Raw genomic sequence first — 25,192 nt, forward strand, 5'->3', positions numbered from 1 at the left:
TAACATTAAAATTCATTGTTTGCATATTTTACCGGTGCATGATTTTGTAACATTATGCATTAGTTCATTCAGGAAACACCGGTCGCTAAGTTGTGTAGGCCTTCCGCATGGTCACAGGTTTCACCTTATGACCTGAAAAACTCACATTTATTAACATCGCCAGCGGGATCCCTGGGTGGCGCAGCGGTTTGGCACCTGCCTTTGGCCCAGGGCGCGATCCTGGGGACCCGGGATCGAATCCCACGTCGGGCTCCCGGTGCATGGAGCCTGCTTCTCCCTCTGCCTGTGTCTCTGCCTCTCTCTCTCTCTGTGTGTGACTATCATAAATAAATAAAAAAAATAAGAAAATAAAACATCGCCAGCAATTTTTATTAGGAGAGAATTTAAGTTTGGGGAGGACATCAAGTTTATGGTGGCAGATAGAAGATTTCTAAAAAAAAACTAATCTTTCCTGAAATCTCGAATTTTGTCATTGACAGCAAAGGCTTGTCAGTTGTTTTCCATTAAGTGACAGTCAGTTTGTTCATTTTTGAGGACGTGTCTGCCAAAATAGCCAAGTCTGAATTGCCACAGACACGCATCAGCCGTTCTATCGCAGAAAAATGGTAGTTGACTAAGTCACGTCGCTAAGTCCAACAATGCCATTCTTTCTTTCTTTTTGTTTTCCTGGAGACAACCATCAAACTTCCTCGTGCAGGAGAACGATGCCGTGACCACTCCCCACTTTATCATGCAGAATATTAAAAAGGCCTGTGCTCAAGAGATAGTGGAGAATGTTCATGATTCTTACAGCTTAGCCAACACCGTTAAGTGAAAGTGGCTTCCTTTTAATCGGGAGCGCGGTGGTGATGGATGTTGGCCCTGCCTGGGATCCCTGCCTCGATGAGGCATCAGGTGACAGCACCTTCATGTGCCCCTGCTCCTGCTCCCAGAGTGAGTTGTCTGCACGCTGGAAACGGTCAGTGCATTTCTGTGTTATTAGAAAGATGTGTCCCAGGGCCCCAGGGACAAATGTCTCCCAGGCTCCCAGGGGACGGAGGTTGACACTCTGAAAACCAGTCAAGCGGAATCTAGCAGGCGGCACCCTTGAGTGAGGCGTTGGGAGACCCCAGAAGTCAGGCTGGACTTTCCACGGAGCTCCTGCTCGCCCTGCCATCAGCTCTGTGGCTAGGCCTCCGCCGGGCGCCCTCTTTCTCTGACATAACTTCTCTGGTCCCCAGAACACAACGAAGCTTCTCAACGGAGAAAGAAACTCATTACTGGCTATTTCTACCATAGCCAGAGCCGGGGTCTTCGGGACCTCCTGGGTCCTCCTTGCTGCGGTTGTTAGTGAATTTCATTGTCATGTCTTCCCTTGCAGCTTTTACTCATCTACTGAGAGCACCACTCATGTGAGTATTGTTTACTCGTGTGCTTGTTTTTGCAAATGTCCAACTAGACTCGGTAGCTCTTTGCAGATTCTCTGCCCCTCCTGGCGAAGTACGCCGCACTTGGAAATATGAAACCCCTCAAAGACTGCTGTTAAATAAAGAAATGTGCACCATCTAATCAGACTCTCAAGAAAATAGTGATATAGTTCAGCGTGTCAGCCCCGTGGAGAATGCAGCTGTCCGTGGCTATGGAATAACTGAAGAGCGGATTGGAGAGAAAAAGAAACGGAGACGATCTTTTCATTCTGTTCTGCTTCAAGCTCACCTTGAAAGGCTCAGAGACACAGACACCACAGGCAACGCACACCACCAGGGCGATTACAAACAGAGCCGTGCTCGGAGAGACAAACAGGAGCTAAAATGAATATGGACTGAACAACAGCGTACCTCTAAAAGCAAGTGTTTTTCAATTGCCCTTTTATCAATCGGGTTTGCATGAGGCAGCGATCTTAAAATTTAGTCGCGACTCTTAAGGCTCGTCCCCCAGTGGCTTTCCCGTTGTCAAGCTCGCTTTGTGTGCCACAGAGAGAGATTTGTATAAATTCCTGATGGAGGACCCCGCGCTATTCCTGCTGTTACCACGGCGTGTCTGATGCCCCACCGGAGAGCCCTGTGGTCACGAAGCAGCCACCTGTGTGTCTTCTTCTGAGCGTGGCGGTGTCGGGGCGGCTTTGGAATCCCCTTAACAAGCCTGATGGGTCATGGGGGCAGTGCCTTGACATCCCTCTGAGCCTCGGTTCCCTTTTCTGCAAAATGGGAGCAAAAGCGTCTGCTGTTCATTAGCGTTGTCAAAGTTAGGCATCGGGTACGTCCGACACTTGGCGCATCTGTGCAGTGGGTGTGATTTGTTCTCATAAGGCCCGTTTGGAATGCTCACGTGATGATTTCTCCGATCCACTGCTCTCTGAGGAGTGGGTTTTTAAAGAGTACTGAATTATCCCCATCACATTCACAAAATGTGAAGACACATTCTCAGGGGGATTTCTCTGATCACGAACGAGACTAAGAGACCCCCTCCCTCTGCCACACACACCTGTGCCCTGACCTCATTGCCTCACATGCCCTGAGTTTTTCCATGCATCGTGTGGGCTTCATGTGCATGAAGGTACTGCTTCTTGGAAAACTTCTCCTAGGAAAAGTCCCTACGTGTCTGGTGTCTTTTTTTTGCCAACCTTCTGTGGTGTGCAGGTGTGGAACCCTCAGCAAAAGGGACACCACTTGCAAATATGGCTACTGTAATTTATTCATCTGTACTGTTAATAGCACATCTCAAGTTCCAGGATAAATGGGCCATGATTGGCCGACCCTGTTGGGAATCTGTCTTGAATATTCATTACGAAGGTCGGCCTCAAAAGTATCAGCCCCTCCTTTCCTTTGCTTTGTGCACAGGGCTCGGGACCAGATGAAAGAGATGGCAGGAAGACGGCTTTGGTTGGTTTCTGTAATTCTGATGCATTATTAATTTTCTTAACCAAAAAAAAAAAAGTGCCTGTCAAGATTGATTAGAATCCTTAATGGATATGTAGTTTAAGGATTGTCACGCCATGACTTGTACCCAGTAGAACTGATGATGAGAAGGAATGAGTCACTGTCTGATAGTTATACTAATAGTTACGCACGGATATCGCAGCTAATGATCTCAGACAAGCTGCCTGGTGACTGTATGTCTACACATCCATTTGCACTTGTTTTTCCTAATTGAAATTAATTGGAATAAATATGTGTCAAATAGTTAAACTCCGTAATCTAATTTTAATGAAATGATTGAGCTCTTTTTCATACTAATGAGCCTGAATACGTTTTTTTTTTTTTTTTCCTCTTTCTTATAAAGGTATTCCTTGTTGCACCTTTTTATCACAATGTGTTTTTCATAGGCCAGGTTCTCAGATTTCTCAGGAGTAGGGTAAAAAAGCATTCAGGACCCGGCTGCCAGGGGGAAAAGAGGTGTGGTCAGTTCAGTCATGTCACAAAAACAACGAAGAGAAGAGCGGAATCCAGTCCTTCAAACTAATCGGCAAAACATGGCTCTCACATGGAGTAATTTACTCCGTAGGTGCTAAATAAGTAGATCTGAAGTGAACACAAGTATTGGATGAGAATTTTATGACCTTGGCACTCACCACTCACACAAACACAGCCGTAGACTCGGGATGTTTTGAGGAGTTCCTGGGCAGGAAAGATTTACGCGCAGGCAAGCCTGTGGGATGCTACCATTGCAGAGTCTGCATCGGCAATGACTTTCAAAATTGTCCCTACATACAAGGCACTTAAAAGTCCTAAGCACAAGCTACGTGTGCTCTTAGTGCCGCGTATTACTAATGTCACGTGGGATCTATGCAGAATTTGAACGCATTACGTGGGATGGATCCCACTGCTGTTCTGTGCTGTTGTGCTCTCACATTAAACCAAAGGACCCTGGGCAGCCCGGGTGGCTCAGGGCAGCCCGGGTGGCTCAGCGGTTTGACGCCGCCTTCAGCCCGGGGTGTGATCCTGGAGATCCGGGATCGAGTCCCACGTCGGGCTCCCTGCGTGGAGCCTGCTTCTCCCCCTGCCTATGTCTCTGTCTCTGTCTCTCAGGAATAAATAAATAAATAAAATCTTAAAAAAATAAATAAATAAAAATAAACCAAAGGACCCCCCCCCCCGTATTGAGACCTGAGGTTCCGACTGTCGGTCACTGAGGAGCTTGAAGGTAAGCTGTGCGTGCACCAGGGGAAGCCATGCTGAAACCGACACTTCCGCCACATGAAACGTTCATGTTGATCAACCCCGAGAATGGCACGTGCAGCTTGATGCTCATTTTAATTTTTTTTTATTTAAATCCAATTTGCTGGGGATCCCTGGGGATCCCTGGTTTGGTGCCTGCCTTCAGCCCAGGGTGTGATCCTGGAGTCCCGGGATTGAGGCCCACGTCGGGCTTCCTCTGTCTACGTCTCTGCCTCTCTCTTTCTCTGTGTCTCTCATGAATAAATAAATAAAATCTTTAAAAATAAATAAATAAATAAATAAATAAATAAATAAATAAATAAACAAACCCAATTTGCCAACGTACAGTGTAACACCCACATCTTGATAATCGGATCTTAATGTTATGAATTAGTATTATTATTGCTGTTTGCCATATGGATGCATACGTGGTCATTCGTGTTTTTCACGCGTTGTATGTATACACGCACGGTTGCTGCAGACGAAGGCCATAGCTTTCCAAAATAATCCTGGTTTAGTGTGGGCACACATGCACAGGATGTCACTCAGTGCCAGCTCTGAAGATACAGCCTGGCGTTTTGGGAAGACTGGAATCTCCTCGAATATGTCAGGTTTCTTCGCTGCCGGTTGTGAGCAGCAGGTGCATAGCTCTGCCGCCCGTGAACCACCAAACGTGTCTAGCTCCGCACTTAGGGCGATGGGGGCTAAACATTGGTGTAAGGTTGGCAAGTTACTTTGCATCAAGATCAGCTTGTGGGAAATTCCCAGAACCAGTCCAGGCAGAGGAGAGAATCCTTGGCAGTGGCATGGGTTGGTTTTACAAGTCTTTGTTTCTCTCTGGCTCTGGACTCAGGCTGTTGGATGCATCACAAAACAACCATCAAAAGTTAAAGGATGGCTTGCCACAACAGCCAGAGAACAAAACATGTGTTAAGATGGTTCACACTGGGAGATCCCTGGGTGGCTCAGTGATTTAAGCCCCTGCCTTTGGCCCAGGGCGTGATCCTGGAGCCCCGGGCTCAAGTCCCACGTCTGGCTCCCGGCATGGAACCTGCTTCTCCTTCCGCCTGTATCTCTACCCCTCTCTTTCTTCCTATGTCTATCATGAATAAATAAATAAAATCTTAAAAAAAAAAAAAAAAGATGGTTCACGCTGCATTTCATGGGTTGGGGGCCGGAGAGTCACTTTCATGATGTTTGTTTGTGGGCTCATCTTCTAGTCAAGACGTCCATGCGCACTGGTGCTGGGGCAAGAGAAGAAATAACTCAAATGCTCCACTGGTGGTCCAGGGTGGCGCAGTGAATTCCGGTTTTGTATTTTGGGTAGATATTCAGAATCAGACTCCCTACCAGGTTGGAATCCTCCTCCACCCAACTCAGAACCTGCCTCCCACCCTTGCGTGGAGGTGGTTCACGGGGAGCCTCTACATCTTCTCGGGCGGTAGGGAGTGGCCCGTGGGTGTTCTTTCTGCCTTCTGTCCTTGCTTCCCGTCCGTAGTTGGCATAGGCCAGGGTCAGCCCTCTGGATGACGCGCTCTCGGTTGACCACAAAAAGCCTTTTGAGCTCTGAAAGCCTTTGTGTTGGTCGTCAATGCCTGGCATGACGGACACAAGTAGTATCTCTAAAGATGGAAACGTGTCTACCGTGCAACCAAGACGGAGCAACGCGTTCTCTGTTCTGGGGACACGGGCCTCCTCCTGAGGTCCTGCATTGCTCTGTTCTGGGGACACGGGCCTCCTCCTGAAGTCCTGCATTTCTCTGTTCTGGGGACACGGGCCTCCTCCTGAACCATGCCTTGTGCTGCTTCCCTGGTGTGGTGGGCAGGGCCTCAGAAACATCGTTGGGGCATAAAAACTATTTTGGCTTAATGCTTCAAGTAGACTATTAGCTTTATGTATTAATATATGTGTATTTTCTATGCAATCACTGATTCCCTGCCTACAGCTAGTTATTGAAATAAGCCAGTTTTGCATATTTATAGTTAGGATAAGTAGCAATTTTCAGCTCTAATATTCTGAAGGGGAGAGTGATTGCAGAGGGTGAGGAGAATATAAAGACCAGCAATTGTCAAGTACTTCCTCAAAGACAATGCAGAGAGCCGCGTTATAGCTCCGGGCAGACTCAAGTCCTCCAGGCAAAGGTGGATCTTCCTGCAGGGCACTTCCCTCCGGGGGGCGGGTTATTGGGCCAGCTGGGTTCGTCAGCCTTGGAGAGAGATGAGAGACCCATTGCCCCACCCTGAGACCATGGAGCGAGGGCAGCCTGGGACCTCTGGCTCCGGGGACCCCAGCACCTCCCTATTCGGGCCTCATTCCCCTCTGCTCTGACTCCTACTCCCCCTGCCTTTCTGCTGGGCTACAATATTGGCACCTTGATGTGTGCGTGGTGGTGGCGGGTGCAGGCTGTGACAGCGGTAGTCTTGCACGGCTCGCCCCCAGCCCCGAGCCCCGCCATGGACCCTAAGATGTGCATCAACCGACCCGCTCACCCTCGCTCAGGAACGGCCCTGGCTCTGTCCGTGTGGCATAAAAAAGGTCATGGGAACATCACATGGATTCATAGGCTGTCCCTTGATGGGCACGAAGGGTTTTGAGTCCAACTCTTGTATCTGCTTAGAGGTTGGAGAGGTCCCAGCGGGGAATGTGGCGTGCCTATATGCCAGAGGAGCGGGATTACAGTGCGCGTTGAAACATTTTACGTGAAAAAAAAAAAAAGAGAGAAAAGAAACATTTTACTTGTGTGCAAAAATCCATCTACCTCCTGGCTTCAGATGCCTTGGCGGTTTTGCCCACATCCACAAACAAAACGCAGTTTCCGCCGGTAGCGTCGGTTTTGTGCTCAGGGGTGGGGGGAATAATGTATGTGTCAGAGTAGAACCTGGGAGTCAGCATTTCAGGGGTGTAACCCAGCTGAAGGCAAAGATTGAAAGAGAATTCTTGGGGGACCCCTGGCTGGCTCAGTCGGTGGGACTTGGTGACTCTTGATCTTGAGGTGGTGAGTTCAAGCCCCATGTTGGGTGTAGATGTTATGTAAGAATAAAATCTTAGGGATGCCTGACGGGCTCAGTGGTTGACCATCTGCCTTTGGCTCAGGGTGAGATCCCGAGGTCCTGGGATCGAGTCCCGCATCGGGCTCCCTGCATGGAGCCTGCTTCTCCCTCTGCCTGTGTTTCTGCCGCTCTCTGTGTCTCTCATGAATAAATAAGTAGAAATTTTAAAAAGAGAGAGAGGGGGAATAATTGAGAAGGAGAGATAAGTAGGGGAGGAGAAAGAGGAAAGGGAGGAAGAGAAACATCCGAAAGAGGCATTTTTTATCAACAGAAAACAAATGGATTCAGCTAATGTGTGCCCCGCCGTCCGCTTTCCCGTCAGTGCGATACAGTGACACAGAATCCCTGGTTAGCCTTGAAGAACACTTTCTAATTTCTTTCATTCATCATGTGGCGTACCTGGAGGTCGCCTATCTTCAACCAGAAGCCGAAGAAAGATAGCAGGCCTTGCCGGAGACGCTTTGCGGCAGAGGCCTCTCACGTGGCTGGCCTGGATCCTTCTGAGGCTGCCAGGCCCCACAGCTGTGCACAGACCCCTTGCTAGCCTGCTTGTTCTGCTGAAATGTTACACGCGGCCCATGAAAAATACTCCATGTGCGGACTCGATAAATGCACCTGCTGCAGCAGCAGCGAGGGGAGGTCAGGTGTGGCGGGTCGGGGCTCTACGGAAGCCTTCCGTTCACAGCCTTTTGATCCTCCCTCCATGAAGCTTCGACAAAAGGACAAATAGTCCCGTTGAGAGCGCGACTTGAGCCTCCTTCTTAGACGCTCGTCGGTCTGACATGCTCGCGTACCCTCACCGTGGCTCCTGAGCTGACGACGCCTTGGTGCCTCCCTAGCGGCAGAGGCCTGTGCCGTGGCTTTGCGGGGCGAGCCCCGGGCTGGAGGCTTGGGCGTCTGCAGGGCATCCCACGGGGGCCGTCCGCCGGGCAGCCTGGGCTCCATCCGGTGGCTCGGAATCAAGTTCTTACGGACGCGAGAGGAGGCCGGGCCGGTGCCCGCGGAGGCCGCCGTCCAATACCATGACGCCACACTGAGGGTGACCCCTGGCTCGTTCTTAGCCACCAACCCGCCTTCTGCGCCCTGCTCTACGACGCTGGCGCTGGGACTCCTGAAAGTATTAGTGTGTTCACGTGAAATTCACGTCCTTACTTGTCAAAACCAGTGAAATACGGGCAATTCGCATGGTGCAGGGCCATATACTTTCCCCTTTGCCTGTTGGCTTCGTGTTGGGGCCTGTCCAGCAGGGATGCTGGAGAGATGATACAGCAGGGGGAGAAGCGGGAGAGGGATTCCCAGCTGCTGCTCCAACCACAGCCGTGGGGTAAGTAAGGTCCTCATCTCTTTGGACCTTCTAGACCCATTTTCCGGGGCCCTCAGAGGTTCAGACGTAAGGTAGGCAGGGTCATCCCTTGGAGGTCCCAGCACAGGTCCTGGGGCCCCTCTCCCCATGCTCCTGGGTGTCTGACATCATCTCTTCCCTTGCTGTCCGGCCCCAGGATGAAAGCCACTTCCACCACCATCACCTCAGCCTCTGTTTGCTTTTTCAGGACTCTGCCACCTTTCCAGTGACTTCCAGTATAAAACTCTCTTTGTTGGGTTAAGGGAAGCAGTTTGTCCTTAAGCAGAACTGATACAAGCATTGAGGACTGTGGTTGGACGGGGCTGCTCCAAACCCTCCTGCACGTGCTGAGAGCAGCCGTATAGTGCAGACAGTCCCTGCGCTTACCCCACCCTGTACTCATGTCCCTTCCCCTGTCACCATCGTGTGGACCTGCTTGTATGTCCAGACAGTGGGACATGAGCAGATACGACAGAGGCAGAGGCTGCAGAAAGCTCCGGTGTGCTTCCATTTGTTCTTCTCCTTGCCTTCACTAGGACAAGATGAGCCCAGGCTGGCTGCCAGGTCCAGGGGAGTGGAGCACGGTGTGCACCAGCACTGGTTTACCCTCGTCACCTGCCTTGGGCCCATTAGGCTCATCCAACATCCAGCCAACCCCCTGATGTGCGAGCAGGCCCAGGGGATGACCGTGTTCCACTCCAGCTGCGCGACAACACATGGGTTCTTGTAGTGTGAGGGTTTGTTACGCAGCAGTCTTGCAGCTAGCACATGAACCTCACAGCGTGGGGCCATCCGCCTCTATGATGGGGTAGCACAGAGGCACCCATGTGAGCACTCTGGACCCTCTCCAGACCCATCTTGTCCTCACTTGATAACTCATGCTTTATCCTAAAGGCAAACCCAGAGCTCGTTCCTACATTTCAGCTCAGCCTTCTTGGCTTTTCTCAACAGCCTTTTGGGTCAAGACCTTTGCATTTCACGGCCCCTTGTCCACTCTCTGGAGTGTTTCTTGAACTTCTGTTCAATTTGAGGGTAGATGAGTGGCCTCCACTGGTCTTGTCTGGAAACGCACGGCCTTTGCTCACACTCCTGTGTGACACTCATGATCTCCCACCCACGTGGCTCAGAGCCCATGGCCAGTAAATCCTTCCGATGATTGCCCCAGCATTCTCCAGCCCCTCTCTTCACATGCAGGGTCTCTGATATACTACCTTGAGCGCACCAAGTGTGAAATTAAACTTTTATTCACTCTCGTCCCCTGAGGACAAGGGCCAATCAATACCCTTTGTACGACTATTGTCAGCTCACTTCCAGACTTGCAAACTGAGCCTGGGTCATGCCTACAGAGTTAATTCTGCTGAAGCATGAAAGTGATACTACCTCATTCGTTCAACAGCACTTTTCAAGCATTTCTATCTGTCCGCCAAGACATGGATATGCTCCCCAGTGGATTGCATCCTGAGCAGGTCTTAAAGGAGCCAGCCAGATAAAGATCGTGGGGAGACAATTCTAGGCAGAGGCATGAGCAAGGGGTAGAAGCCTGGAGATGTCTCCAGGGATCTGCGGACAAAGGAAGTTGGAAAGGCACCCAGGGAACGGGGCATTCTGAGGAGCCGGTTTCTCCTTTTAATAGAGATGTGTCGTAGGCGGTTTATATTTGCATTTCATAGAGATCACATCAGTAAGCTTTGATACAATCTACCAGCCTCAGAATTCATAGGAGTGAAGGCTCTAATGGGGTGAGCCTACCTCTTATGGGATATTTGCGCCCTGTGAGAAGACAGTATTGGGTTACGGCAGCCCTAAGAGAGCAAGACACGTGTTCCTCAAGTAACTCTCTCCGTTAGATTAGCGTTTCTTATGCTGATGCCCAGGAAGGGAGGACACAGGCTGGCCGTCCAGTCCTGCTGGTCTTCACGGGAGTTGTATTTGTGATGCACACGTACACGTTGGTGTTCTGCTGTACACGTCCCGTTAAAGAGGAGAGAGGAGACCCCCTGAGCGATCTCTTGGCTTGGAGAGACCTCCCCAGTGGGCAGGGGGGTGGGGATTCCAGCTCGAGCGCCCATGGGAAGGTGGCTTTCTCTCCCTGCTTGCTGTAACTACAGAAGCCCCTTTTCCAGGAGTGTCTTTTCCCAAACTGTCTTCTCAAGACACGTGGTACCTTGGCTCCGTATGTCCCAAGGGGTATTCCTTGGGAAAAAAAAAAAAAAAAGGGTCCAGTGTCCAACTCATCTGGGAAATGCTGGTCTTTATAAATACGTTTCTTTACTGGATTTTTTTCTTGGGCCTTTTTATTTTTGATGTGTTGTGAGAATTCAAGAAGGAGATGTATTAGGAATCATTTCCGAAACCTACTTCAATAAGAGACATGTCTTCCGTGCTCTCTATTAATTTTGCTTTTCTTTTTCCTGTCATCCCATCTCTTCTTTTGTGCATGGTTTCCTTCCATTCTTGAACAACGCCAACTTGAGGAGCGATTTCAGTGTCTTCTGTTTTTCCTTCCTTCTCAAGAAAAATTAATCGCACCCGTCCTTGTGAATATCTCAGTTACGGGCATAAGCACGTTGTCTTATGTCATTTGTCTGTATCTGTGTCTCTTTCGGTAGAAACATTTTCTTAATCGCTTTCTGTGCTGGAAGGAGACATTATTCTAATTCAGTTTATCATCTCATGTATCCTCCCTGTCCTCACTGGATGCCTATGCCTATAACTGGCTCAGTGGTAGTGTTTCTTCAAGTCAGCTTCAGGATTTAGTAGCATCGATTCCACACGTTATGAGTCAGGCTGTCGTGACAGTGGACAGGAGAGTGACAGCAGTTGGCACATTGCTTAGAACGACCACAAAGACAGGAATACAGGGAAATAGAAGGGCTGCCTACACGCGAGGTAGCAGTCTGGATTCTTGGCCATCCAAGAATGGCCCTTTTGAGGTTTCGAAGCTACACATGGGTGGGGCATGGATTCACATCACATCTCTCTGACCTGTCATTCCTGGGCAGGCAAGCCCCAAGATGAGCAGGCATTTGTGACGTACCTGGCATGTCCCTCGTGGCCCGAGATACAGGATTCAGTCTGTTTTCCACGCAAGGGTGAGTTCAACCAACTTGAGTGAGTAGCTGTCTTCTCCTTCTAAGGACTTGTTCTCATGCTGACGGTTGCAGAGCAATATTTTGATTGTATGATGTGCCCAGCAGGGAGGGATTCGAATGCATTTTCTCAGAAGAGCAATGGTTGATCTCAAAAAACATTGAAATCATTCGAGCAATCTTAGATTGAGCTGGATCTTTCTCAGGCATGACTCCTTAGTATGGCACAGAGAGTGGTGAGGCTGCTAGGTGTCTTTTGCCTGAGGGACTCCTCTGTGTGGAGAACCTTCAGAGATGGGAGGGGCAGTGAGTCGGTATAGGTTAGCTTTCTCTCTTACAGGGGCCCTCCATCCTCCATCCCTTTTTGTCCTCTCCCTACAATCCCCTCGAATCATGCGTAATCTCAAACCCAGCCATCAGTTTTTAAGGACAACTCATTAAAAGCAAGAGATTTTTTTACTTTTTTTTCACTGCTTTTTAAAGTCAAGGCCAGTAGAAATCTACATTTTCCAGCATCTGCGGAGAGACTGGGGTGGTAGGGAGAGGGAGAAGTGGTAGGTGAAAGTACATTTTAATTGTGTTCTTCAGTTTCAAGTATTATTGGTTTGTTTCCGGAAAGTGTACCTTTCTAAAATGAAATAAGAAAGCACTATATTGGGGCCCCTGGGGGGCTCAGTCGGTGAAGCGTCTGCCTTCAGCTCAGGTCCTGATCCCGGGGTCCTGGGATCTAGTCCTGCGTCATGCTCCCTGCTCAGTGGGGAGTCTGCTTCTCCCTCCCCCTCTCTCCCTGTGCTCTTCCTCTCTTTCTCAAATAAATAAATAAAATCTTTTAAAAAGGCACTGTATTGAGAAAACCCCTAGAACACCCATGTGAGCATGCTGATTAAAGTCTAGGAGAAGAGAGATTGCTTGTTGTGAATAGAGGTTCAGCCTTTTGCTAAGACAAAATCAGGAGATAATAAAACAAGAAGGGAAAAGAAAAAAGAATGAAATCGTGATTGGAATAATAGATCAAGGAATCCATTACTCTATATTTTATGTTTTTCAAGTATAATTTCTTTGCATTTAATCCTTCTATTATCTCAGGCATGCAGAGTCGATGAAGTCTATTAGAGATCCTTATTAAACGTCTGTGTTCGAATCAATGTAAAATTCATTTTCTCAGTTTAAAATAGAGAAGCGACTTTTTTTTTTTTTCCCAAGGATCTCGCATAAGAGTCTGGCACAAAACAACACCTTTTACAAGTACAGGAAACGTGCTGCAAGACAACCAGGGATTTGTTTGCTCACATCTCTCCAAAGGTTTTGGATAGGCCATTCAGAAATAAATGCAATTCTCAGTCGGATTTCAGCTGCGTAAAAGCTCGAGAAATGAAATGAATACAAGTGCCGCTAAGAGAAAAAAAAATGTTTCTTATGGTGGAGAAGTAGTACACACACACACACACACACACACACACACAGAGTTTGTACTGAGGAGGTATATTGGCATTACTCATTATCCCAAAGTATTGCAAAAATAAATGAATTCTCCACATCCCGTGTAGCTTACACGTTACTGGTAGGACAAGTGGGCAATACTCTTGAAACTCCCTCCTATGTCACAACTCTGATGACGTAGCAATGGTATCTGACATTCCTCACTATGAGCTCTGCCCTCAGCAATTTACATAAAGTGTATAAACTTTTCCTAATGGTGTAAACTGTTGCTTTCCATGTTTGTCACATTAGGATATTCATCAAACTAATTTCTCTTCTAGAGACAGGGCTCCAAAGGAAGCCAAGAAGGCTTTAGGCTGGCGGTCAGTTTGTTAAAATTATTTTAAAGATTTTTTTATTTATCTGAGAGAGAGAGAGTGAGAGCGAGCATGAGTTGGGGGTGGGGGGGGGAGCCAGCGGGGCTCGATCCCAAGACCTGGAGATCATGACCTGAACTGAAGTCACATGCTTAACTGTCTGAGCCATCCAGGAGCCCTTATCATTTTTTTTTTTTTAACTGTGGTTGCTGGAACAAATCTAGTGGCTTCAAACAACACAAATTTATTATCTCACTGCTCTTGAAGTCCTAAGTCTGAGAGTGTTCACGGGGCAAAATCAGGTGCTGACCGAATGGCATATGTCCCAGAAGGTCCAGGAGGGAATGTGTTCCCTGACTCTCACCCGCTTCTGGAATGAATCTTGTGGCTTAAATGCACCCAGCACGGAGCCCAACATGCGGCTTGAACCCACAAGCCTGAGATCAAGGTCTGAGCTGAGATCAAGAGATGTGACAACAGAAGCAGAGTCAGAAGGACGTGACGCTAAGCCAGGGGACGTGGGCAGCCTCTAGAAGCTGGAGAGATTTGTTCCAGCAACCAAAGGAAGCGAATGCAACGAGCTAAGCTCTGGGACAGAGCTGCCCTTCTCTCCCCAGTGTCCTTGCTCGGCACAGTACAACCACCTTGGTAGCTCTGCAGCTCTCAACTCCGCGTCCTGATGCCCGTGGACATCCGCGTGAGCAGGTGTTTAAGGTGTCGTGTGGCAGGCCGGCCCTTTGAAGTGAATCCACACTTGATCATTTGCCTTCTGTTGCTATGGCACCCAGACAAAATGGCCCAAATGCTTCTTTTCCCCCCTAAGGGCAAAACCATCAGCTCACATATTACAAGGAAGATGTGCTGTTTGTCATCTTCATTCCAGGAATACAGATGTGCACATTATTTTTTTCCAGAAGCGTGTGTGAGTCTCAGAAAATCATTTCAGTGTGCCTTCCAAATATTTGGAAGGAGACAGTCTAAAATGCACAGTTATTTACATTGATTCCGTTAACCTGTGGCATGCTAATGTCTTCTTTCCTATTTTCCCAGAGCAACTCAGGATTGTTTGCCCCCAAAATACGAAAGACATTCGCGACTAGGACAGCATCCGTCTCCTTATCTTTCTTCAGTGTCTGTGATGAAAAATGACTCTTTTAGATCATCATCAATAATTACGACATTTTCTGAGTGGGATAAAAACCCACCATCAAACGTATGACCTTCAGGAATTCAGCAGAATGCATGAATGCATAGATGACGTACTGCAGTTTGTTGTTTCATGACATTTGCGCAGGTAGGTTCTGTGGTCGACTGTGGAAAACATCACAGATTCTTTAGATTTCCATGAAACTAGAGAAACCCAGCTGCATCCCAAATTTCATGGAAAGGGTGAGCATTTTCCCTCTTATCTTCGGCCCTGTGTGAACCCACAAACACCCAACGATGTATTTGCGTGGGTTCCTGATCTGCAACTAGGAGCTCCGTTAGGACACGAACTGTAGACGCCCTCATGCAGTCCGGCCTCCTTGATCGTGGGGCGTAAATCAAACCCCCAGACTCAGATGGTCCTATCTCTACATCACCTCAAAGCCCAGCAGGGACGAGTGAGTTCTGACCTAACGGAATCCCTCTTTTCCAAGACCGCGGAGAAATGTTTTGCCTGCCTACGTGAGAATGAGTAAATGCTCAATTTTCTACTCTTCTGTCTGTCGTAATTATCTACAAAGACAGTGGGGGTGGGAAACAAGTGCCCTGTCTAGAACACATCACCAAGTGTCCACGTATTAAAAGTAGTTCTCCTGGTTTTCATTTGTTCAGAGGCTCTGCAAGTTCGACTTAGACGACAGGATTTAGAGACCCAAACCTGGCCTAGAAAGCAGAACTTCCCAGGTGCTGGTGCTAAAAATGCCGTGTGTTATTTTATCATACGATGTCCTAGTTTACGTGGGCGGCTGTGACAGAGAGCTAGAGACTGGGCGGCTTCTAAGCAAACAGACTTTGGTTTCTCATAGTTCTCGAGGCTGGAAGTCCAAGAGTCCAAGATCAAGGCGCTGGCAGATTTGGGATATTGAGGAGATCCCGCTCCTGGTTCCTAGGACGCTGTCTGCTTACTGTGTGGGCATAAGGTGGACACGTGATGCCGTGTTTGGGGTCTCCTTTATGATGACACTAATCTCATCCATGGGGACCCTCACGATCCGATTACCTTCCAATGGCCCCACCACCACATGCCATCCCTTTGGGGGTCAGAATACAGCATATGAATTTGGGAAGAACATTGAGACTCTAGCAAGTGATTGCAAGGGGACGACGACACGGGATGAAATGCAAGACTCTCAAGGGCACGTGTGAGCTCCAGCTTGGACGGGAAGCTGTCAGGGGGACGTGTTCCTTCAGGTGGGGTAAAGCCGTCCAGGGCCCCGGATGGCTGGTGCCGTGGTGCCCGAGGCAAGGGCGATGCCGGGCTCCCGTGGCTGCTGGTGTTGCAGATCCTGCTCGGTGGGTGCCAGGAACTGCAGGGCTGGAGTGTGCCCGCAAAGCCCACGCGAGGAAATGCTCCCTTCTAGGGGGACCCGGCAAAGAACCAAGTCTTGGGATGGCACAGTCGACGGTGCTTGAGCTGCTGGGTCAACAAGGACCCGGAAGCTGCTTTGGAGCAAGCAGTTTGGATGTCCGGAGTCAGCGTGTTTTTACTCATCGCAGTGGTATTTGGGGATGACAGAGAAAACAGTGACATACGGCTTTTCCTCTTGTACCCAAGCACGGTTGAATATGTGACTTGACTGCTCGTGCCCCCGTGTTTGACACCCAGCCTGCCCGTGAACGCCGTGGGCGCGCCCCGAACAGACGGCTTGTCCGCTCCCCGCCGGTGTCGTGTGGCCGTGGCTGGCGGCGCGGGGATGGACCGCGGCCCCGGCTCCCGGCTCCTCCCACGACTCACCGCCCCCACCCCCACCCCGGGCGCCGCAGAGCCTGGCTCATGAAGAGCTCGGCGGCGGCGGCACGGGCCCCCCAGGACCAGGGGGTCCAGGAGGCAGTGGGCACCCAGCTGGGCTCAGGGGTGCTCGTGGCTCGTGCGCCCTGCACCTCGGGGCCTGCGGCTGTCGTGAGCACTGCCAGTGCGGGACGGGGTCTCCTGGCCACCCTGGGCCGTCGCCTGCTCCCCCGGGGATGCTCTAGTCCTGCCCTCCTCCTCGCCCGGGGCCTGGGGAGGCTGGCCGCTGTGGCCCAAATCTGCGGAGTATGTGTCTCTGGCCAGTGTGGACCGAGTCTGGGAATTCTGTGTGTTGGCCAGTGTGGACCAAGTCTGGGGAGTCTGTGTCTGGGCCAGTATGGACCGTGTCTGCGGAGTCTGTGTCTCTGGCCAGTGTGAACCAAGTCTGGGGATTCTGTGTGTCGGCCAGTATGGCCCAAGTCTGGGGATTCTGTGTGTCGGCCAGTATGGCCCAAGTCTGGGGATTCTGTGTGTCGGCCGGTGTGGACCGAGTCTGGGGATTCTGTGTCTCAGCCAATGTGGACTGAGTCGGGATTCTGTGTCTCGGGCTTCAGGATGGTTTGACCTGCGGTGAACACTGGTGGGAGATCAGTGGGAGGGAGGGTCACGGGACTGAGGTGCCTCTTGCACAAACCACCCGTCCCTCCGTCTCTCTCCCTCTGTCCCTGCGAGGACGTGGCTACAGTGGCCCTCAGCACGAGCTGCCCTTCCTGTGCGGGTGCCTGCGGTGGGCCCGCCGCCCGCGATATCGGGAGCAGGGTGTCCCCACGCCGGGCCTGCTGCTGGCCCCACGCTGCCACCCTCTACGTGGCACTGCGCGCGCCCTCCCTTCCCGGCCTCCTCCTTAGACCGTGGGGGGCAGGAAGCGCTTCCCCAGGTCATCGCCATCCGAACACGCAGGACATCCTTCCCCTGCTTGCACCACAGTCAGGCCCCCTTGACAGGCCGTGGATTCCCGGACGGCTCACAGGCTGTGCGCGCCTCCCCAAGGCTTTGCCATATGGAAGCCCGGGTGAGCGTGGCGGTCTGGTCCCAGGATCGCTCTGCCGAGCTGGCTTGCAAGGTCATACGTGTACGTCCACACTCCGTGGCTGTGGGTTTCGAACTCTAACGTCGTGCACAACAGCCCGCGCTCAGTGCACGCGGTAAGCGCCCACTAACAGGCGTGATGCTGCGTGTGTCTACGTATTTTCAACATATATGTCCCTTTTTTCTTTGCACAAATTTGTCACACTGAATTTTATCCTTAATTGCAATTTGTGATGGTGATTCGTGAGTCCGGCCATGTCGATCTAGCAAATGCACTATATTGGGGTTTGTTTGTTTGTTTCTGTCTGTACTTCGGGTTCCGAAACCTCTGGGAATCATACTTTTAAATTTTTGCACAAACGGAATAGGGGAAGAGGTTCTTTAATCTCTCCCAGTAACTGTAGGGAAATCCTGCTACGTTATTTTTCCTGGTTTCCAAAGACCCTTTCAAGCAAAGTATTTCTGTCCATCATTAGGATTATCCTCGCTTGTAGCCCTTCTAGTTAAGATAAAAGTCCTCTTCTTAATATTTGATGGTAACCCTCGCTGCTGGACCTCACCTGGCATGTCAGAAGGATTGGCCAGTTATTTAGGGTGGGGGTGGGAAGGAAGACGTGCTGCTTTCTGCATAACCGAGACTAGGACTCAATCCAGACATGCCCTGTGAGATGCCTCGGGATTGTTTCCTTGGCCCAGAAGGGACCTCATAAAGCCAGACTTTGAAGGGAATGCACATGTGAGCTCTAACCCTTTGCCACGGGACTATATGTGCTGCACTGGGTGCTCCAGCAGAGCACGCTGCTTTATCCCAAATTTGCCCTTACCGAAACCCAGGACCCTCTACCGATCTGTGCTTTCCTGAAAGTCAGGGACTTTCAAAATCCAGTGGCAGCCCCGGAGGAAATCTCTTCTGACTGCAGAAAATGAATTGGCAGGTGTGAGCAGGATTCGGGCGCACTGGCCATGCTTCCCAGGCTTGCCGCATCTCAGAACACTTTACGCCATCTCTTGTGGCGTCCGCTGTTTATTCAGGCTGCCCAAGGGGCTGAGCAATGTTGTAGGGACTGTAGCTTTCCTATCTCTTCATTTGTATTTAAACACCACATAGACTATTAAGATAGATATTGGTTTCCATGTTAAAAATTCACCTTCAGGGATCCCTGGGTGGCGCAGCGGTTTGGCGCCTGCCTTTGGCCCAGGGCGCGATCCTGGAGACCCGGGATCGAATCCCACGTCGGGCTCCCGGTGCATGGAGCCTGCTTCTCCCTCTGCCTGTGTCTCTGCCTCTCTCTCTCTCTCACTGTGTGCCTATCATGAATAAAAAAAATAAAAATAAAAAATTCACCTTTATCAGAAAATGTTGAATGCAGGAGAGTTTGGAGGCATGAAGCGTGTGGGGGAGGGGCAATAAGCCTCTTGGTTAGCTCTTCATGATGCATGTGGATAAATTCCACCCAGATCCATGCTGTAGGTGGTCCTCTTCCCTTTTCCACCAAGAGGTGAACTATGAGCAAGGTCTCGGTGACCAAGGCCCCCATACTTCACACTCTCTTGGTTCTTGGTTGAGGGTCATAGCGAATGCTCTAGACTAGTACTTAGAAGAAGAGGTGGATCTGCACACTTTCCGTTGGCATTGATGTAGCAGGAGGTTTCCATTCTTTTTTTTTTTTTTTTTTTTTAGAAATTTTCTTTCTTTTTTTTTTTTTTAAGATTTTATTTATTTATTCATGAAAGACACACACAGAGAGAGAGAGGGGCAGAGACACAGGCGGAGGGAGAAGCAGGCCCCATGAGGGAGCCTGACGTGGGACTAGATCCTGGGTCTCCAGGATCAGGCCCTGGGCTGAAAGCAGCACTAAACCACTGAGCTACCCAGGGATTCCCGAGGTTTCCATTCTTAATGAAGCTGTTGGTCATTCCAGCGTGAGGTTTAGCCACCAGACGTGAGTGCATGTCCATGCCTTGTACTGTGATGAGTCCAGCCAGGGTTGACTTTGGGGAGTGTGATTTCTAAAGAGAGAGTGTTTGTCGGGGCACCTGCGTGGCTCAGTCCGTTAACCATCTGCCTTTGGCTCGGGTCGTGATCTCAGGGTCCTGGGATTGAGCCCCACGTTGGCCTCTGCTCAGCAAGGAGTCTGCTTCTCCCTCTATCCCCCACCCCCACTCTCAAATAAATAATTTGTTTTAAATATTTTTGAACAGAGCATGGAGTGGATAGTGTGGCAGTTATCTGTTGCTGTGTAACAAGTAGCCACCAACTTAGCAGCTTAAATCAACACCCGTCTATTATCTCACACATTCCGTGGATCGGGAATCTGAGAACAACTTAACTGAGTCCTCTGCTCTGAAGGCTGCTGTCAGGATGTCAGCTGAGCTGTGTTCTCATCCGGAGGCTCACCCGAGGGGGAATCTGATTCGTAGCACGTTGGGAGAAATTCTTTCCTTGAGATGGCGGCATTTGTGGCAACCTGTTCCTTCAAAACCAGCAACTGACTGGCTGCAAGGAGGGTGGTTTTGCTACTTTGTCCAGAGATCTCCTTTTAAAAGGCTTCCCTGATTAGGCAAGGCCCACCTGAGATAATCTGCCCTTTAATGAACTCAAAGCCAACCTATGAGGTAGACTTCAGTTGTATCTGCTAAACCACTTCACTCCCATTCCCTCGGCCATGCTTAGAAGAAAGTCAGGAACCCAGAGCCTGTGGGGAACATCCTGCAATGGACAGGACAGTGCCCCGACAGCAGAGAAATAAATGCATAAGAATAGCAATAGAGGTTGGGACAGCCTGCACTGCATTTTGACTTAATAGACTGTTTCTCAAGCATTGCTTTTAGAGAGAGAGAGAGAGAGAGAGAGAGAGAGAGAGAAACACCCCTTTGCATTCTGGAGCTCTTTTTTAGACATGAATATTCACTGTTGTTGGCCGTAACATTGAATCCGGTTCATTTTTACGATCCATGCCTCTTACTTCTTTTCAACTCTTTATGATTTTCCCTGTGGGTGTCTTGCAGTTACAAATGTGTTTGTTGTTTCTCTGTGTCTTGCTGTGTCTTCTGCAGCTCTGGGATCCTTCAAAGGGGTGCTCTATAAAATAAATAACAGTAATGATGATGTTTACAGTACTTATCCCTAGCAATTTCAGGGGCATCATGAAAGAAGACACAGAGAAGCAAGTGACAAAAGAGTGAGTTTGCATCTTTGCATTTTGTCTATAAATAAGCACAGAGCAGCTTTCCTCTGTGGTGAAGTGTTCATAGATTATTTTTTTATTCCTGCAGAAGCATGCATTTAGTGGTTGAGTGTATTTTACCCTTGGATACATTCAATTTGTCTTCATTTTACAGTTTACTCTGTTAATTAGAAAAGGTTATAAGATTAATAACTAGTCGCTGCAAATGGATACGAGGGAGTGCAGTTTGACGAGGCCTCCCTTCCCCCGGCAAAGAGACATAAATGGTCAGTTCATGTGCATCCTCTCAAGCGTTTGATGAAATGCACTGCGGAGAAAGAGCTCCAGACTACAATGGTCTCTTAATGATTTCCAAAATTATCCAAACATCAAGAAAGCAATTATATTCCATGTGCTTAATAAGTTGACTATCTCGGGACGGTTGAGATGTTATTAATTGAAATGTTAGACACCATGTGAGCAAATTCTAGCTGAAGATCTGTAATAACAGCAGTAGGATAAATGTGTTGAACAACAAGGCTTTGTACTTGAATCACATCCACATTTGCCAAAGGATTTTACATGGAAACACACAAACACATGGATCTTCATAGCCAGATTGTGCCTGTTTTGTTTTGTTTTGTTTTGTTTTCCGTAGCAGTTAAAAAGTGATTGAAGATCAGTTATTGGGTGGAAAACTGGAGCTAAACCCATTTCTACTGACTTTGGGCTTGTCTTTATATTATAAACCATGCTGGGTTCTGGGGCGAAAGAGACAATATCTACAAAATGTCATAGAGTTTGGGGTTAGTGTATTAAATCAACTAGCATAAAACGAAATAGTTGTGTGCGCAGAGGTTTGGGGACCCTCCTCTGGCTTTGGGATGGCCACCTTCTTCTGTGACCCCACAGGGGAGAATCAGAGAAAGTGGGGTCTCTTCTCACAGGGGCAATAATCCCATCATGGGAGCGCCCTTTCATGACCACCTCTGCCACTCATTACGTCCCAAACCCCCCTGCCTTTCCAGATGCCACCATGTCGGGGCTTCAACGTATGAATTTTGGAGGGATGCAGCTATCGATTCAGAGGCAACCACCATGCAGTGCATAATTTCAAAAAACAGATCTCACAGACATGCTATGAGCTAATGGTGAGATTTCAGGATTATTCTGGGTTATGTTTAGGGCGTCTGATTTACCTTTCAGGTAAATCTCCAGTCATAGTCTCTGTTCATCCTACTTTTACATCTGTTTTACAACTGTTCATCCTTGTACCTACTGGACTATTAAGAATCTGGGGGACACCTGGCTGGCTCAATAGGATGAGCTCTTGATCTCAGCTCACGTCTTGATCTCGGGGTTGTGAGTTCGAGCCCTGCATTGGTCAGCACACTGGGTGTGTAACCTACTTTTAAATAATTATTTTTTTAAAGATTTTATTTAGGGATCCCTGGGTGGCGCAGCGGTTTAGCGCCTGCCTTTGGCCCAGGGCGCGATCCTGGAGACCCGGGATCGAATCCCACGTCAGGCTCCCGGTGCACGGAGCCTGCTTCTCCCTCTGCCTATGTCTCTGCCTCTCTCTCTCTCTCTCTCTCTGTGTGTGTGTGTGTGACTATCACAAATAAATAAAAATTTAAAAAAAAAAAGATTTTATTTATTTATTTATTTATTTACTTATTTATTCATGAGACACATAGAGGGGCGGGGGGCAGAGACACAGGCAGAGGGAGAAGCAGGCTCCATGCAGGGAGCCCAACGTGAGACTCAATCCCAGGTCTCCAGGATCAGGCCCTGGGCCAAAGGTAGCACTAAACCACTGAGCCACCGGGGCTGCCCTAAAAAATTATTTTAAAGGACCACGTGTTTAAATGGAAAAGGTACACATTTTGAAGGGTGGGAATGTGGCTGCCAGTAATTTTCTGATCAATAGTGTGACGCAAGAACTGATTTTACGGAGGAAATAGCACAGTGATTTTAGAAGTAGGATTTTAGCATTCTGACATTTTTTTTCTGACATTTTTTTTAAATGTTTAAGTTTCCACTTAATAGAGAATAGTAACACCTTAATTGAATATTTCCTTTTGAGATTTTAATCCATTTATTTAAACATCTTTGTGTCAACTCTTTAAGAAAAAATACTTATTTTTAATTCCAGTGTAATTAACATGCAGTATTATATTAGTTTTAGGCGTACAATACAGTGAATCAGGACTTGCATATATCACCCTGTGCTCATCATGACAAGTGCAGCCCTTCATCCCCATCCACCCATCTCCCCTTCTAGCTCCACTCTGGAGACCATCACTTTGTTCTCTATAGTTAACAGTCTGTCTCTCCATGTCTTCTGCTCATTTTTAATTGTGCTATTTGTTTTTTTTTTTTTTTTGTGTTGAATTATATAAGTTCTTTCTGTTTTTAAAGATTTTATTTTTAAGTAATCCCTACACCCGATGTGGGGCTCAGGCTCACAAGCCCAAGATCAAGACTTCATGCTCTACTAGGTCAGCCAAGTGCCTCTGTGTAAGATCTTTCTGTATTTTGGATAGAAGCTTCCTATCAGATATATCATTTGCAAAGATACTTTCCCATTTGATGGGTTATCTTTATATTCTGTTGATCATTTCCCTCACCGTGCAAAAGCTTTTTATTTTGAATACATCTCAATAGTTTAATTTTGTTTTCGTTTCCCTTGCCTCTGGAGGCGTATCTAGAAAGAGGTTGCTACAGCTGATGTCAACGAGATGAGTCCCTATGTTTTCTTCTAGGAGTTTTATGGCTTCAGGTCTCACAATTTAGGTCTTTAGTCCATTTTGAGTTTATTCTTGTGTGTGGTTTAAGAAAGTGGTCCAGTGCCATTCACTTGCATGCAGCGGTCCAGTTTTCCCAACACCGTTTGTTGAAGAGACTTTTCCCCGTTGTATATTCTTGCCTTCTTTGTCATGGATTAATTGTCCATGAAAATGCAGGTTTATTTCTGGTCTCTATTCTATTCCATTGATCTATGTCTCGGTATTTGTGCCATTACTCTACTGTTTTGATGACTACAGCTTTGTAGTAGATCTTGAAATCAGGGATTGGGATACCTCCAGTTTTGTTCTGATTGAATGTTACTTTTTTCTGATTATTTCAGACTTTATATGTCAGGGTAAAATTTAGAAACCAGGAATTGCTATATCTTTTCTCTTATTGTTAATGGGTCCTTGGTTTAGCAAAACCGAACCTATATATTGGTTTTGCAAAACCTGTCTCTATATTATGAACAGGCGTTGAGTAGGATTCATTGGTGAGGTCACCTTGAATGATTAGGAAATACTGCTTAGTTGTTGGTGGTACTCAAATTGGGGAAAGTGGATTTTAGTTGAGAAAAAAATGGTAGAAAAAGGAGCATCTGGCTGGCTCAGTCCGTAGAACATGTGACTCTTGATTTCAGACTCATGAGTTCAGGTCTCACATTGGGGATAGAGTTTAGTTTAAAAAAAAAAAAGACTTTAAAAAATTGACAGAATAATACAAAGCATAGGAATCTGTCATGAAAACATGGCATGCAGAGGAATGATATCTAACATTTCTGGATTTGAGATGGGGTTTTTAAAAAAGATTTTATTTATTTATTCATGAGAGACACATAGAGAGGCAAAGACACAGGCAGAGGGAGAAGCAGGCTTCTTGTGGGAGGACCCAAGACGCCCGGATCACGACCCAAGCCGAAGGCCATGGCTCAACCACTGTGCCACCCAGTCATCCCTGAGATGGAGATTTTTGAGGGCAGTTCTACATTGACGACCATTCCCCCCAATTGTTTGACTTTGAGAAAGTCTCATAATAACTTTAATCACTCTTTATATCATAGTGACAATGATAGTACACATCCACTGCCATGAAGTGCTGGTATCAAGTATCAAATGAAAAAAACCCAAACCAAACCAAAAAAAACAAACAAACAAACAAAAAAAAAACCCACAAAAACAAAACTCTGAGAAGTAAAAAACACTACAAATGAACAAAGATGAGCAGTAAACAATTAAAGTAACAGTGAAGCAAATTTCAATTTTATCCTGCATCTTCTCATCCAGAAGGAAAAATGACTGCCAATTACTTCGGTTGTTAGATCTTTATGGAATATTTGTTAACGACTTGGCAAGTTACAAAATTAGCCTCGTGAATTATCACTGTTGGATGACAGATGATACGATCATACCATCACAGATCTTGTGACTCGAAGACAATTTCATTTCTTCCTATGAAGTAGAAATAAAAGTAATTCCTTCCACCCCGATACACAGGGCATACCTGTAAGTTTTAAAGTAGAAGGGCTTTACCAATATCATGTTGCAGTTCCAATTCTGTGTGTTATGCATCATAAATCCTGAAAAATACCGTACATTGTCTAGGACGTCGGTGCAGTAGATAATGCGATCTTGATGCAGGTATGCAAACCCTTTTGTGAGATCATAATATTATTTCTACTCTCATTTTTAGGGGTTTAAAGATCTCTTGGGTTAAAAATACTAGTGGGTTGCTAGAAGTACACTGGATTCATCAGCCTAGATTTTTATTTTATTTTTTAAAGATATTTATTTATTTATTT

Source organism: Nyctereutes procyonoides, unplaced genomic scaffold (assembly GCF_905146905.1).
Source record: "Nyctereutes procyonoides isolate TBG_1078 unplaced genomic scaffold, NYPRO_anot_genome, whole genome shotgun sequence".
NCBI lineage: Eukaryota > Metazoa > Chordata > Mammalia > Carnivora > Canidae > Nyctereutes > Nyctereutes procyonoides.